The sequence below is a fragment of the Mirounga angustirostris genome, unplaced genomic scaffold, assembly GCF_029215605.1.
Source record: "Mirounga angustirostris isolate CCGP_5_RB_7025 unplaced genomic scaffold, mMirAng1.0.hap1 SCAF_16, whole genome shotgun sequence".
Lineage (NCBI taxonomy): Eukaryota > Metazoa > Chordata > Mammalia > Carnivora > Phocidae > Mirounga > Mirounga angustirostris.
The window spans coordinates 49,052,964-49,069,078 of NW_026991724.1; the positions used below are offsets into that span (position 1 = coordinate 49,052,964).

The 16,115-nt window shown below is 38.8% G+C and overlaps 1 pseudogene; it reads left to right on the forward strand.

The window, feature by feature from the left end:
- The first annotated feature begins 2,663 nt into the window (after window positions 1-2,663).
- On the forward strand, window positions 2,664-4,451 carry LOC123842323 (centrosomal protein of 19 kDa-like; annotated as a pseudogene).
- The last annotated feature ends 11,664 nt before the right edge of the window (window positions 4,452-16,115 follow it).

Sequence of the window (16,115 nt, forward strand, 5' to 3'; positions counted from 1 at the left end):
TTGAATATTGCCTTCCAATACAACAAAATATGTTTTCTTCTCTGCAGAAACTGCATAATCCAAGAAAAAAGGGCTCACTTATATTAACACTTGGGGTTACCCTAATGAGATGGCAGGGCCTATATAATAATACTAATGGAAGGCCCACCTGATACTCTTCATGCCCTACCATGCATGATTTGAATGTGCTTTTAAAGGCCTCATCCTTTGGGGCACCTGGGTGGCTCAATCGGTTAAGTGTCCGACTCTTGACTTCAGCTCAGGTCATGATCTCAGGGGTGTGAGAGTGAGCTCCATGTCGATCCCGGCATTGGGCACTGCACTGAGTGTGGAGCCTGCTTGGGATTTTCTCTCACCTTCTCCCTCTGCCCCTCGCCCTGCTCTCTCTCAAAAAGTAAATAAATAAATTAATTTAAAAAATAAGGGCCTCATCCTTTAATATCGATCAGCCAAAGACCAGCAAGCACTTGAAGAAACATTCTACCTTGAAAGGAAAACACAAAGACAAACAGATGGGGGTGGGGAAGGGATAGTAACATGGAAAAAACAAACCATATTAAGGAAGGAGAATAAAGTTCTACAATTTGTAAGTAATATTGTTGATGAGATATGAAACTATTGCATGCATAGGTAAGGGTAGGATGCTATTAAAATGAATAAGAGAAGACTAAAAGGACCTTTCGGGAATTAGGACCACTACAGAAGAGATAAAGTACTCAGCAGAGTGGTTTGGAAGGTAATATGGAGCAACCTCTAGGAAATTGGAAGAAGGGAAACGAACTTAGAAACATTAGAAAAATAGCAAAACTTTTCTGGCAGTGAATATCTGAATAATAGATTTCTAAAGAGCAACATTGAAAACTGGAAGGCAAGGGAGCAATGCTGCCAAACTTCTGAAATAACGATTTCTTTTTTTTTTTTTTTTAAGATTTTATTTATTTATTTAACAGAGAGAGACACAGCGAGAGAGGGAACACAAGTAGGGGGAGTGGGAGAGGGAGAAGCAGGCTTCTCGCGGAGCAGGGAGCCTGATGCGGGGCTCGATCCCAGGACCCTGGGATCATGACCTGAGCCGAAGGCAGACGCTTAACCAACTGAGCCACCCAGGTGCCCCTGAAATAACGATTTCTAAACTAAAATTGGATACCTGTCAAACTAAACTCAGGGATGATTTAGAATAGAGATATTCTCAGGAAGGCAAGTTCTCAAAATGTTCTATTAATGCCTTTCTAGGAATTACTGAAGGCCAAACTCTGTAAAGGAAGTAAGTGAAGACAGTAAGTAAGACAATATGGACCCTGGAAACTGGAGATTCAACCCACCCAAAATGCTAATGAGATCTGTTTAATGGTAGAGAAAGGCAAACCTAGGTTAACAGCTATAAAGCCAGCCTAGAGATTACACAGTCAAACTCGTGGCAGAGGAATGTATTGAAGAAGAAAATTAAATTGATAGAATTCCTGACATGTTCTATTAAAAATTTGGGAACAAATAAATAGTTTGTATATGGAGAAGCCAAGCATATTAAAATACATTAATTCTAATTTGGGGAAATTAAAATTGGCATGAGATGACCCAGCAATTGCACTACTGGGTATTTACCCCAAAGATACAAATGTAGGGATCCGAAGGGGTACGTGCACCCCAATGTTTATAGCAGCAATGTCCACAATAGCCAAACTGTGGAAAGAGCCAAGATGTCCATCGACAGATGAATGGTTAAAGAAGATGTGGTATATATATATACAATGGAATATTATGCAGCCATCAAAAGGAATGAAATCTTGCCATATGCAATGACGTGGATGGAACTGGAGGGTATTATGCTGAGTGAAATAAGTCAATCAGAGAAAGACATGTATCATATGACCTCACTGATATGAGGAATTCTTAATCTCAGGAAACAAACTGAGGGTTGCTAGAGTGGTGGGGGGTGGGAGGGATGGGGTGGCTGGGTGATAGACACTGGGGAGTATGTGCTATGGTGAGTGCTGTGAATTGTGTAAGACTGTTGAATCACAGACCTGTACCTCTGAAACAAATAATACATTATATGTTAAAAAAAAAAAAAAGAAGATAGCAGGAAGGGAAAAATGAAGGGGGGGAAATCGGAGGAGGAGACGAACCATGAGACACTATGGACTCTGAGAAACAAACTGAGGATTCTAGAGGGGAGGGGGTGGGGGGATGGGTTAGCCTGGTGATGGGTATTGAGGAGGGCACATTCTGCATGGAGCACTAGGTGTTATGCACAAACAATGAATCATGGAACACTACATCAAAAACTAATGATGTAATGTATGGTGATTAACATAACATAATAAAATAAAATAAAAAAATAAAATTGGTATGAGAATAGAAATGTAACATGAAACCTCCTATAGCTGAGCAGTTAACAGTCATAATAGATAAACATTGATCATTTATTTGACCAAAATATATGTATTTAAGCCAGTGTGGAGGGTTTACTTGCTATTCTATCAAATACATCTCTAAATGATACACTAGCAAATATAATTGAAATATATTAGCTATGCCCGACCCCCAGGCTCAGTCCTGTGAGCTGGATCGGGGACCTCTCTGTCTCCACCTCCACTTTCAGCAGGAAGTTTTCATCAGATTTCCTCTGATTTACCCAGAGGAATGGGAATGTGAATGTGTATGTGAAAATGAAGTGCACTGCAAAGAAATGTGGAATTAGGTTCCAGCCTCCAGCTCTTAATCTGTGAGAATGAAATGAAGGGGAAAAGTCACCAACACATCATGCCAGTCTGATACTTTTCAAAGTTTTCAGATTGCAGCAGAGCTGCTGAACAATTAAAGAATAATCCACAACACAAGAATTACCTGGAACAAGTATCCCTGAGACATCTAGAGAAGTTATTCACTTTTTTACGAGGTTACTTGTGGGGGCAAAGTCTGGCAAAAACAGTGGAACAAATTCAACAGGAAACAACCACTGATCCTGTGGAAGACTTGAATAAACTAGATGACAAAGAACTTGCCAAAAGAAAGAGCATCATGGATGAACTTTTTGAGAAAAATCAGAAAAAGGATGATCCAAATTTTGTTTATGACACGAAGCTGAGTTCTCGCAAGATGAACTGCAGTCTTGTGGCTCAGACACAGAGTCAGCTGATGAGTTCTGATATAAAAAATTTAAAAAATGTATTGGGATAGCAGAAAATCTATGTTTATACAAAAAATATTAGGGGCACCTGGGTGGTCCAGATGGTTAAGTGTCTGCCTTCGGCTCAGGTCATGATCCCAGGGTCCTGGGATCAAGCCCCACATCAGGCTCCTGGCTCAGCAGGGAGCCTGCTTCTCCCTCTCCTTCTGCCTCTCCCCCTCCTCATGCTCTCTCTCTCTATCTCTGTGTCTCAAATGAATAAATAAAATCTTTAAAAATATATATAAACATTGTTCTAGAAAAATCTGTAAGGAACACTAAATGTACATGTTGGGTCACGTTTGGATCGACTGTGTTACTTTTCAAAACCAGGACATGAGGAGTATCTACTATGTAGATGCATGAGGAATTCAGGGAAAACTGAGTATAAGAATCTGCCTTTAAGGAGCTTACGATCTGGGACACCTGGGTGGCTCAGTCGGTTAAGCATCTGCCTTCGGCTCAGGTCATGATCTCAGGGTCCTGGGATCGAGTCCCACATCCGGCTCTCTGCTCAGTGGGGAGCCAGCTTCTCTCTCTGCCTGACGCTCCCCGTGCTTGTACGCTTTCTCTCTCTCTCTGACAAATAAAATCTTTTTTTTAAAAAAAGGAAGCTTACGATCTAGGGATGCCTGGGTGGCTCAGTAGGTTAAGCGTCTGCCATTGGCTCAGGTCATGATCCCAGGGTCTTGGGATCGAGTCCCGCATCTGGCTCCTTGCTCAGTGGGGAGCCTGCTTCTCCCTCAGCCTCTGCCACTTTCCCTGCTTATGCTCTCTCTCTGACAAATAAAGTTTTTTTTTTTAAAAAGGAGTTTACAGTTTAATTGGAAGATAAGTCAAAAACTTGTGAATAGCTAATTAACAGTATTAGGCAGAAAAAAAATTACAGCCAAATGCTTGATAAAGGTTAAAGAGGGCAGAGTCGTCAGGGAAGACTCTGTCCCTAGAAATGGTAGTGTTTGGTTAGAAATTTATATAGAATTCCAGATTACAGGGGCGCCTGGGTGGCTCAGTTGGTTAAGCGACTGCCTTCGGCTCAGGTCATGATCCTGGAGTCCCGGGATCAAGTCCCGCATGGGGCTCCCTGCTCAGCGGGGAGTCTGCTTCTCCCTCTGACCCTCCCCCCTCTCATGTGCTCTCTCTCTCTCTCATTCTCTCTCTCAAATAAATAAATAAAATCTTTAAAAAAAAAAAAAAAAAGAATTCCAGATTACAGAAACCAGGAGAAAAAAAAAGGGAGAGGTGGGTAGTGGTAAAGAGATAGGGATTAGAACATTTTATTTGAGGAACAGTAAGCAATTTATAGTTTGATAAAATTAGAGGGCATATATGGTTCCCAGGGGATTATCCTGTATGCAGTATGTCTTTTTCCCCCTCAAAATTTTCTTGGCTATTTTATTCTTTCAGGCAAGATTCAGAATCAGTTCATCAGACATTCCCTTCAAAAAAATCTTCCTGGAATTTTGAAAAATATTTACATTAACTTTACAAATAAGTAGGGGGATTATTAGCATCTTTTCAATATGGAATTTTCCTATCTAGTAATATTTTTATATATGATATCCATTTATTGAAGTTTTATATTCCACAGTGATAATAACAATGTCAATTAGCATTTGTGATGTATTATGGACCTGGCACATAAGTCCTTGACATTTATTGTCTCATAATCCTCAAATTTATGGCATAGGTAATATTATCATTTCTGTTATATGAAGAAAACAGAAACACTCTTAAGCATTTAATATGCATTATGTCTTTATATGTATTTAGCTCTGTTTGCTATGTATTTTTTTTTTGTCTGTTTGTTATGTATTTAACTCTGGAGTAGAAGAGTAGCCCTGCATAATGCCCTGCAGCTGCAAGTGGGTGTCATTTGATGAACAACAGGGGAATTCTGCCCCTTCAGGATCAGGAAAAAATACATGCTAAAGATATTCTGAAACCCTGAAGCTCTTCCCATAAATAAAGAGGTTTGTTTGTAAAATGGGAAATCTATCCATAATGAATAACAGTAGGCATTGCCAGTTTATGCCTGTTGATGAGTTTGGATCTACAAGATCTTTGGATCTATAAGATCTACAAGATCTTTGTTGAACCAGGTTATATATGTACAACTACATCTTTCATCTTATTATACTGTTTACTGTTTAATTGGAAGAAATTCTGTTTTCTTCAAGGAATTAATATTCATTAAATAAAACTGCACACATTTGTAAAAAAGAAATATATTAGGTAATATGAAGAATGGTAAAAGATGGGATCAGAGAAATGGACTGGGCAGATCGTGAAGGAGATTATAGGCTATGTAGATCATGCTTATGAGTTTGTCATTTGGGGGCGCCTGGGTGGCTCAGCTGTTAAGCATCTGCCTTCGGCTCAGGTCATTATCCCAGGGTCCTGGGATAGAGCCCCGCATCGGGCTCCCTGCTCCGCGGGAAGCCTGCTTCTCCCTCTCCACTCCCCCTGCTTGTGTTCCCTCTCTCGCTGTGTCTCTCTCTCTGTCAAATAAATAAATAAAATCTTAAAAAAAAAAGAGTTTGTCATTTGGCTCTCATTCTGTGAAAGCATTTTTTGAATAGTTACTTCATTCTGTTAACTGTATACAGCTGACCTATGGAAACTGAGTTTTTATTTTGTAATGATAACCCGATTCTCACTTCCTTCCAACTTAACCAGCTCCAGTAACATTGTTAAAATATCTCTGCTGCCCAGAGCAATCTATACCTTCAAAATTCCTTAATTCCAAAATTCCAAAATTCCTATACCTTCATCAAAATTCCAGTGACATTTTTCAAAGTGCTAGAACAAACAATCCTAAAATTTGTATGGAATCAGAAAAGACCCCAAATCGCCAAGGAAATGTTGAAAAAGAAAAACAAACCTGGGGGCATCACGTTGCCTGATTTCAAGCTATATTACAAAACCATGATCACCAAGACAGAATGGCACTGGCACAAAAACAGACATATAGACCAATGGAACAGAATAGAGAGCCCAGATATGGACCCTTAACTCTATGGTCAAATAATCTTTGACAAAGCAGGAAAAAATATGCAATGGAAAAAAGACAGTCTCTTCAATAAATGGTGCTGGGAAAATTGGACAGCTATATAGAGAAGAATGAAACTTGACCATTCTCTAACACCATACACAAAGATAAACTCAAAATGGATGAAAGACTCAATGTGAGACAGGAATCCATCAAAATCTTAGAGAACATCGGCAGTAACCTCTTTGACATCGGCCACAGCAACTTCTTTCAAGATACATCTCCAAAGGCAAGTGAAACAAAAGCAAAAATGAACTTTTGGGACTTCATCAAGATAAAAATCTTCTGCACAGCAAAGGAAACAGTCAACAAAACAAAGAGGCAACCCACAGAATGGGAGAAGATATTTGCAAATGACACTACAGACAAAGGGCTGATATCCAAGATCTATAAAGAACTTCTCAAACTCAACACCCAAAAAACAAATAATCAAATCAGAAAATGGGCAGAAGACATGAACAGACACTTCTCAAAAGGAGACATACAAATGGCTAACAGACACATGAAAAATGTTCATCATCATTAGCCATCAGGGAAATTCAAATCAAAACCACATTGAGATACCACCTTACACCAGTCAGAATGGCAAAAATGGACAGGGAAAGAAACAACAAATGTTGGAGAGGTTGTGGAGAAAGGAGAACCCTCTTACACTGTTGGTGGGAATGCAAGCTGGTACAGCCACTTTGGAAAACAGTGTGGAGGTTCCTCAAAAATTTAAAAATAGAGCTACCCTATGACCCAGCAATTGCACTCCTGGGTATTTACCCCAAAGACACAGATGTAGTGAAAAGAAGGGCCATATGCACCCCAATGTTCATGGCAGCAATGTCCACAATAGCCAAACTGTGGAAAGAGCCGAGATGCCCTTCAACAGATGAATGGATAAAGAAGGTGTGGTCCATATATACAATGGAATATTACTCAGCCATCAGAAAGGATGAATACCCAACTTTTACATCAACATGGATGGGACTGGAGGAGATTATGCTAAGTGAAATAAGTCAAGCAGGGAAAGTCAATTATCACATGGTTTCACTTATTTGTGGAACATAAGGAATAGCATGGAGGACATTAGGAGAAGGAAGGGAAAAATGAAGGGGGGGAAATCGGAGGAGGAGACGAACCATGAGAGACTATGGACTCCAAGAAACAAACTGAGGGTTTAGAGGGGAGGAAGGGTGAAGGGATGGGTTAGCCCAGTGATGGGTATTAAGGAGGGCACATATTGCATGGAGCACTGGGTGTTATACGAAAAAAATGAATCATGGAACACTACATCAAAAACTAACTATATACTGTATGGTGACTAACATAACATAATAAAATGAAATTAAATTAAAAAAATAAAATTCCAGTATAGTTAACATACAGTGTTATATGAGTTTCATGTGTACAATATGGTGATTCAACAATTCTATACAACTCAGGGCTCACCATGGTAAGTGTACTCTTAATCCCTTCACCTATTTCATCCATCTCCACACCCACCTCCCCTCTGGTAACCATCAGTTTGTTTTCTGTTTTTTGGTTTGTCTCTTTTTTCTTTCTTTGTTTGTTTTGTTTCTTAAATTCCACATATGAGTGAAATCATATGGTATTTGTCTTTCTCTGACTGACTTATTTCACTTAGCCTCATACCCTTTAGATCCATCCACATCATTGCAAATAGCAAGATTTCATTCTTTTTTGTGGCTGAGAAGTATTCCATTATATATAGTTATAATCTTTTCTTTATCCATTCATCTAACAATGACCACTTAGGTTGCTTCTGTAATTTGGCTATTGTAAATAATGCTCTAATAAACATAGCAGTGCATATATCTTTTTGAATTAGTGTTTCATATTCTTTGGGTAAATACCCAGTAGTGGAATTACTGAATCATGTGGCAATTCTATTTTTAATTTTTTGAGGAAACTCCATACTGTTTTCCACAGTGGTTGCACCAGTCTGCATTCCCACCAACAGTGTACAAGGGTTCCTTTTTCTCCACATCCTCACCAACACTTGTTGTTTCTTGTATTTTTTATTTTAGCCATTCTGACAGGTGTGAGGTGATATTTCATTGTGGTTTGATTTGCATTGCTCTCTTGATGAGTGATGTTGAGCATCTTTTCATGTGCCTGTTGGCCATCTGGATGTCTTCTTTGGAGAAATGTCTGTTCATGTCTTCTGCCCATTTTTTAAATTGGATTATTTGGATTTTTTGGTGGTGAGTTGTATAAATTCCTTATATATTTTGGATAGTAATTCTTTATTGGATATACCATTTGCAAATATCGTCTCCCATTCAGTAGGTTGTCTCTTTGTTGTTTTGATGGTTTCCTTTGCTGTGCAAAAACTTTTTATTTTGATGTAGTCCCAATAGTTTATTTTTGCTTTTGTGTCCCTTGCCTCAGGAGACATATCTAGAAAAATGTTGCTATGCCTGATGTCAGACTCTCTTCTATGAATGGTTTCAGGTCTCACAATTATGTATTTAATCCATTTTGAATTTATTTTTGTGTATGGTTTAAGAAAGTGGTCCAGTTTCATTCTTTTCCATGTAGCTGTCTGGTTTTCCCAAGGCCATTTTTTGAAGAGACTGTCTTTTTCCCATTGCATATTCTTGCCTCCTTTGTCAGAGATTAATTGACCACATAATTATGGGTTTATTATGAGGCTCTCTCATCTGTTCCTTTAATTTATGTGTCTCTTTTTGTGCCAGTACCACAGTGTTTTGATTACTACAGGTTTGTAGTATATCTTGATATCTGGGGGGATTGTGATACAATTTTGTTCTTTCTTAAGATTGCTTTGGCTATTCAGGGTCTTTTGTGGTTCCATACAAATTTTAAGATTATTCTAGTTCTGTGAAAAATGATGTTGGTATTTTGATAGGGATTGTGTTAAATCTGTAGATTGCTTTGGGTGGTATGGACATTTTAACAATATTTGTTCTTCCAATCTGTAAGCATGGAAAATCTTTCCATTTGCTTGTGTTGTCTTCATTTTCTTTCGTCAGTGTTTTATAGCTTTCAGAGTACAGGTCTTTAACCTCCTTGGTTAAGTTTATTCCTAGGTATCTTTTTATTTTTGGTACAATTGAAAATAGAATTGTTTTCTTAATTTCTCTTTCCACTATTAGTGTATTAGAAGTATTATTTAAATTAGAATATAATTAGAATAATTGGAATTATTAGTAGTAGTATATAGAAATGCAACAGATTTCTGTATATTGGTTTTGTATCCTGTGACCTTACTGAATTCATTTATTAGTTCTAGTGTTTTTGTTTTTGTTTTTGCTTTTGGTGGAGTCTTTAGGCTTTTCTATATATAGTATCATGCCATCTGCAAATAGTGAGTTTTACTTTTTCCTTACTGATTTAGATGCCTTTTATTTCTTTTTCTTGTCTGAATCCTGTGTCTAGGACTTCCAGTACTATGTTGAATAAAAGTAGTGAGAGTAGACATCCTTTTTCTCGATGTTAAAGGAAAAGCTCTCAGTTCTTCACTATTGAGTATGATGTTACCTGTGGGCTTTGCATATATGGCCTTTATTATGTTGAGGTATGTTCCCTCTAAACCTACTTTGTTGAGGGTTTTTATCATGTATCATGAATGGATGTTGTACTTTGTCAAATGCTTTTCCTGCACCTATTGAAATGATCACATGTTTTTATCCTTTCTCTTGTTGATGTGATGTATCATGTTGATTTTGAGTACTGAACCACTCTTGCATCCCATGACTAAATTCCACATGATTGTGGTGAATGATTTTTTAAAAAATGTATTGTTTGATTTGGTTTGCTAATATTTTGTGGAGGATTTCTGCATCTATGCTCATTAGACATATTGGTCTGTACTTTTTTTTTTTTTTAAGATTTTTATTTATTTGCAAGAGAGAGAATGAGAGACAGAGAGCATGAGAGGGGGGAGGGTCAGAGGGAGAAGCAGGCTCCCCGCCGAGCAGGGAGCCCGATGCGGAACTCGATCCCGGGACTCCAGGATCATGACCCAAACCGAAGGCAGTCGCCTAACCAACTGAGCCACCCAGGCGCCCCTGGTCTGTACTTTTTAAGAAAGATTTTTAGTGGGGCGCTTGGGTGGCTCAGTCAGTTAAGCATCTGCCTTTGGCTCAGGTCATGATCCTGGGGCCCTGGGATCGAGCCCTGCATCGGGCTCCCTGCTCAGCGGAGAGCCTGCTTCTCCCTCTCCCTCTGCCTGCCATTCTGACTATCTGTGCTCTATCTCTCTGTCAAATAAAGAAATAAAATCTTAAAAAAAAAGATTTTTAGTAATTTCTATACCTAACATGGGGCTCGAACTTATAACCCTGAGATCAAGGGTCACATGCTCTATTGACTGAGCCAGCCAGATGCCCTGTAGTTCTCTCTCTCTCTCTCTTTTGTATGTCTTTATCTGGTTTTGTTATCAGGAGAATACTGGCCTCATAGAATGAATTTGGAAGCTTTACCTCCTCTACTATTTTTTGGAATAATTTGAGAAGAATAGGTCTTAACTATTCCTAAATGCTTAGTAGAATTTGACTGTGAAGCCATCTGGTCCTGGACTTTTGTTTGTTAGGAGTTTTTTGATTACTGATCCAATTTCATTGTGGTAATCAGTTGTTCAAATTTTCTATTTCTTCCTGATTCAGTTTTGGGAGGTTCAATATTTCTAGGAATTTATCCATTTCTTCTAGGTTGTCCAATTTGTTGGTATATAATTTTTCAGAGTTTTCTCTTATAATTGTTTGTACCTGTGGTGTCAGTTATTATTTCTCCTCTTTCATTTCTAATTTTGTTTATTTGAGTCCTTTCTCTCTCCCCCACCCTTTTTGATGAGTCTGGTTAAAGGTTTATCAATTTTGTTGATCTTTCCAAAGAACCAGGTCCTGGTTTCATTGATCTGTTCTATTGCCTTTTCAGCTTCTATTTTTTTTTTTTTTAATTTCTGCTCTAGTCTTTATTATTTCCTTTCTTCTAAGGGTTTTGGGTTTTGTTTGTTCTTCTTTTTCTAGCTCCTTTAGGTATCAGGTTAGGTTGTTTATTTGAGGTTTTTCTTGCTTCTTAAGGCAGGCCTGTGTTGTTATAAACTTCCCTCTTAGAACAGCTTTTGCTGCATTCCAAAAATTTTGGACAGCTGTGTTTTCATTTTCATTTGTCTCCATCTACTTTTTAAATTTCCTCTTTGATTTCTTGGCTGACCCATTCATTGTTTAGTATCATGCTATTTAACTTCCATGTGTTTGTATTCTTTCCAGATTTTTTTCTTGTGGTTGATTTCTAGCTTCATAGCACTGTGGTTGGAAAAGATACATGGTGAGACTTCAATCTTTTTGAATTTGTTGAGACTTGTTTTGTGGGCCTATGTGATATTCTGGAGAAGATTCCATGTGCAGCTGAAAAGACCATTTATTCTACTGTTTTAGGATGGAATATTCTGAATATATCTGTTAGATCCATCTGATACAATGTGTCGTTCAAAGCTACCATTTCCTTTTTGATTTCCTGTTTGGATGATCTATCCTTTGATGTAAGTCGGGTGTTAAAGTCTCCTACTATTGTTATATTACTACCAATTATTTCCTTTTATTTGGTATTAGCTGCTTTAAGTATTTTGTGCTCCCGTCTTGAGCACATAGATATTTACAATTGTTATATCTTCTTGTTGGATTGATCCTTTTATGATTATGTAGTATCCTTTGTCTCTTGTTATAGTCTTTTTTTTTTTTTAAGATTTTATTTATTTATGAGAGAAAGAGAGAGAGAAAGAGAGAAAACACAAGCAGGAGGAGCAGCAGAGGGTGAGGGAGAAACAGGCTCCCTGCTGAGCAGGGAGCCTGATGTGGGGCTGGATCCCAGGACCCTGAGATCATGACCTGAGCTGAAGGCAGATGCCTAACTGACTGAGCCATCCAGGTGCCCCTAGTCTTTATTTTAAAGTCTTTTTGTCCAGGGGGTGGGGCCAAAAAAGTCTATTTTGTCCAAACTAAGTATTGCTACCCCAGCTTTTCACTTCCATTTGCATGGTAAATAAATGCTTTGCCATATTTTCACTATTAATCTACATGTGTCTTTAGGTCTGAGTCTTTTATAGGCAGCATATTAATGGGTCTTGCTTTTTTTTAATGGAGATAGAGAAAACATTTTATTAGGTAAAAGAAAAATAGGCTCTACAAAACAAAAAAGATGGCATTCTATGTAATAATTACCATCCAATAAAAGAATGTAATGGGAAATGATACCTCACAGGAACACAATTTTATAATAATCATTAAGAGGACAGGCATCAAATGAAAGAGGTTAAATGCTTAGTACTGATACACATGAGGTGATAGAGACATTACCATAAGTGTTCAATGCTGACATATACGTCTACAAATTGTAGTGGAAGAATACATCTTTCCACAAAACCAGATGCTCAGTATGCAAACTACACATTGTAAAGACCAAAGATCTCAAGATAATGTCTGTATTTAAGTTATTTCAAATAAATAAATAATACTCACTTTATTTTTTAGTCCAGTCCATCACCCTATGTCTTTTTATTGGCATGTTCAGTCCATTTACAATCAAAGTAATTATTAATAGGTATGTACTTATTGCTATTTTGTTACTTGTTTTATGGTTATTTCTGTAGTTCTCTGATCCTTTCTTCTCTTGCTCTCTTCTCTCACGGTTTGCTGGCTTTCTTTAGTGATATACTTGGATTCCTTTCTCTTTATTTTTTTTGCATTATCTATTACTGGTTTTTGATTTGTGGTTACCACTGGGTTTATATATAACATCTTATGCATATTGCAGTCTATATTGATGGTCGCTTAAGTTTGAACCCATTCCTTACTCCACACCCTCCCCCATTTTAAGTATATGGTATCATAATTTACATTCTTTTATTTCATGAATCCCTTAACTGATACTTAATTTTACTGCTTTTGTGCTTTCTTCTTTTCTTACTCCTGCTTATGGTCTTTCCTTTCCACTCAAAGAGCCCCTTTAACATTTCTTGTAGGGCTGGTTTAGTGGTTATGAATTCCTTTAACTTTTATTTGTCTGGGAAACTCTTTACCTCTCCTTCTATTCTGAATGATAACCTTACTGGATAGAATATTCTTGGTTGAAGCTTTATTTTCTTTTAGTACTTTGAATATATCACACCACTCCCTTCTAGCCTGCAAAGTTTCTGCTGAAAAATCAGCTCATCACCTTCTGGGGTTTCCCTTCATGTAACTGTTTTCTTTTCTCTTGCTGTTTTAAAAATTGTTTATCACTACTTTTGCAATTTTAATTACTGTGTATCTTGGTGTGAACCTCCTTGGGTTGATTTTGTTGGTTCTTTGTGCCTCCTAGATCTGGATTTGTTTCCTTTCCCAGATTTGGGAAGTTTTCAGCTATTATTTCTTCAAATAATTTTTCTGCCCCTTTTCCTCTCTCTTCTCCTTCTAGGATCCCTATAATGTGAATGCTACATGCTTGATGTTGTTGCTGAGTCCCTTAGTCTATTTTCATTTGTTATTATTATTTTTTCTCTCTCCTGTATAGCCTGATTGCTTTCCATTTCCCTGTCCTTCAGTTGCTGATCCATTCTTCTGCTTCCTCTAGTCTACTATTTATTCCATCTCATGCATTTTTAAACTCAGTTATTGAGTTCTTCATCTCTAATTGTTTTTTTTTTAAGATTTTATTTATTTATTTGACAGAGAGAGGGAACACAAGTGGGGGAAGTGGGAGAGGGAGAGCAGGCTTCCCACCAAGCAGGGAGCCTGATGCAGGGCTTGATTCCAGGACCCTGGGATCATGACCTGGGCCGAAGGCAGACACTTAACGACTGAGCCACCCAGGAGCCCCTCTAATTGGTTCTTTTTTTAAAAAAAAAAGATTTTATTTATTTATTTGAGAGAGAGAGAGCATGAGTGGAGAGAGGGCGGAGGGAGAGGGAGAAGCAGACAGCAGACTTCCTGCTGAGCAGGGAGGCTGATGCAGGGCTCAATCCCAGGACCCTAAGATCATGACCCAAGCTAAAGGCAGGTGCTTAACTGACTGAGCCACCAGGTGCCTCTCTAATTAGCTCTTTTTTATGTTGAAGGTCTCACCGAGGTCCTCCACTCTTTTCTCAAGTCTAGTAAGTATCTTTATGATCATTACTTTAATTCTCTATCAGGTATATTACTTACCTCTGCTTTGTTTAGCTCTCTTGCTATGATTTTGTCCTGTTTTTTCATTTGGAACACATTCCTGTATTTCCTCACTTTGTCTAATTCTCTCTGTCCATTTCTATGTGTTAGGAAGGTCACCTATGTCTCCTGCTCTTGAAAGTAGTGGCTATATGAAGAAGAGGTCCTGTAGTGCAATGTTCCCTGTTCACCAGAAACTAACACTTCAAGGGTATGTCCTATGTGTGTTGCGTGCACCCTACTCTTGTGGCTGAGCTGCATTTGCCTTCAGTCCAGTCATTTGCAATGGCTTTCTTTGCCTGCTGTGGGCAGGGTTTGGTGTCTGCGTCATTAGCAGGCCAGTCTGGGGTTGCCTTGGCCTTGAGTTGAGTCATACCAGGTGTTTGGCACAGATGCAGTAGTACTGAACTGCAGGGCACTTTCCCTGTGTGGTGTCCTGAGAAGCTTTCATTGGTAGGAGGGGCCTGCAGTCAGACCTGATGTCTGCCCCCAGCCCACTGCTGGGGCTCCAGTCAGACTATTGTGTGTGGTTATATTCCCCTCTCTCTGGGGCAGGAGTCACTTTGGAGTGGTGCTAGCCTATTGGGGCTGCTTGCACACTATAAGGCTCATGGCACTGCTTTGGATGGCCTCCAGCCAAGGCATATCAGAGGGGGCAGGGTCCTTCAGAGAATGCGGGGGAGGGGTGCACAGTGACAGCAAGGTCTGTGCTGGCCTGGGTGCCTCAGTCGGTTAAGCATCCAACTTTTGATTTTGGCTCAGGTCATGATCTCAAGGTTGTGAGATTGAGCTCTGCATCGGGCTCTACGCTCTGTGTGGAGTCTGCTTGAGATTCTCTCTCCCTCACCCTCTGCCCCCCACCCTGCTCACACTTTTTCTCTAAACAAACAAATAAATATTTTTTAAAAAAAGATCAAGATTAATGGTTAAGTAAAAACCCCAGGTATAAAGGAAAACTAATATCTAGGAAATAAATTACTTAATATAGCAAGAGAGTTTATTTAATAAATAGTGTTAGTTGATCTGACTAGCACTATGTATGTTGGGGGTAATTAGATACCAATTTTTTTTTTAACTTTTTTTTTTTTTAAGATTTTATTTATTTGCGAGAGAGACAATGAGAGACAGAGAGCATGAGAGGGAGGAGGGTCAGAGGGAGAAGCAGACTCCCTGCCGAGCAGGGAGCCCGATGCGGGACTCGATCCCGGGACTCCAGGATCATGACCTGAGCCGAAGGCAGTCGCTTAACCAACTGAGCCACCCAGGCGCCCTAGATACCAATTTTATTCTTTACATATAGATACATATAAAATGGATGGAATAATTAAATGACTCAGTGAAGTCCTGTAAATGTATATTTAAATCGATATAGGCATGGAGTTTCTTTTTGGCAGGATGCTCTGCATTGCACCCTATTTAGAAGTACAAATTTCCAGGCACCTGGATGGCTCAGTCGGTTAAGCATCTGCTTTTTCGGCTCAGGTCACGATCCCAGGGTCCTGGGATTGAGTACCGCCATTGGGCTCCCTGCTCTGTAGGGAGTCTGCTTCTCCCTCTGCCCCTCCCCCCACTCGTTCTCTCAATCTCTCTCTCTCAAATAAATAGAAAATCTTTTAAAAAATAGAAGTACAAATTTTCATTTGTCCTATGTGATGCTAAGTTGCATCATTTTATTAGAGAGGTCCTTGCCAGGTTTCTCCACTTTACTCTTTTTCTCTTGAAATTATTAAGTATT